The following is a 1,315-nucleotide window of genomic DNA, read 5'->3' on the forward strand; positions in this document are numbered from 1 at the left end:
GGAGGAATTAGAGGCAGTAGGGTGATAGGGATGTAGAGATAGAGAGATAACCCGATGGAGAGAGAGCGAGAAAAGTACAGGAATCTTATACAACCAGGATGTTGCAGCGTCCGGCATCTTATCAAGCCTTGTGCCTCCTCAGCTTTGAAACGGTGACATCATTTGAAAGAAGAGAATATATTATGATGAATTTGGCAGATAAAAGTCAGAACTATCAGTATATGTCTGCATGGATGAAATTTAAAAAAAAATATGAATACGTGACAGGGGGTATATGTAAGTTATCTAAATATACTGGATAGTATGTATAGCTCAAGTGATTGAATATGTAGAAAACTGTATATGAGTATGTATTTTTGAAGAAGAAGAAAAAATGTACTTGCGCTTATACACCAAATGACAGGAAGATTTTTTTTTTTTTTCAAGATTCATCTCCAATTACATCTCCAATTTATTTCTTCATTGTGTAGCTACAACAGGAAACGCTTAACCACAGATACGCGCCGTCATATACTCCCCCACACTTCACTTAAACGTTTCTCGGGAAGACTTTCACCGGAACGTTCTAAAACGTTCATGTAGCTGGCGCAGCGGAAGAGGTGGATTCGCGGGTGAACATGGCCGTTCGCGTTCGATGAAGAACATGTGCTTTCTTATGATGAGAGAAAGTATTTTGTTTGATTATGAAAGTTATTAAGTATTTAAGGAATACTTTTAGTTCTTTCATAGGTAAGGCTGACGTTTGAAAGTAATCTCAATGGAGCTTTACGTAGAAATTAATAAAAGCAAGGGAAACCACACACACTGTATATGTATATACGTATGGAAAAAAAAGTTGATCTATCCCACAAACATGCTTTTGTTGCATATAGTCAAACACGATGAATAATACAAAAAAAGAATACAAGTTTGTTATTTGGCTGCCATCTGAGAAAAAGAAAAATGCGCGGACGAATTATAACAAGTGATAATAATAAGATATAAGATGTGAAACAAACGTAACGGGAACAGGACACACTGTAGATGCCTTTTTTATACATATTGTAGTTATTTTTATGACATTTTTGTCACACAAGTTTTTTGGCACCTTTCATTTGTTTCTTTGTTTACATTTTTTGTGCGTCAAAATTGCCAGGAACATATCGCTGTCTGTTCTCGACATTCATTAATGAGAAAGTAGGCCACGGGTGCGCAAGCCAAAAGGACCCCTCTGCATCACCGACGTAAGGGTGATCCTATAAGTCTGAAAAGCCAAGGGTAGAGAAAAAATAAACTCATGTAACCTAAGTCAACCCGAAGCAACCTTAAGACGAGC

The sequence above is a fragment of the Penaeus monodon genome, chromosome 30, assembly GCF_015228065.2.
Source record: "Penaeus monodon isolate SGIC_2016 chromosome 30, NSTDA_Pmon_1, whole genome shotgun sequence".
Lineage (NCBI taxonomy): Eukaryota > Metazoa > Arthropoda > Malacostraca > Decapoda > Penaeidae > Penaeus > Penaeus monodon.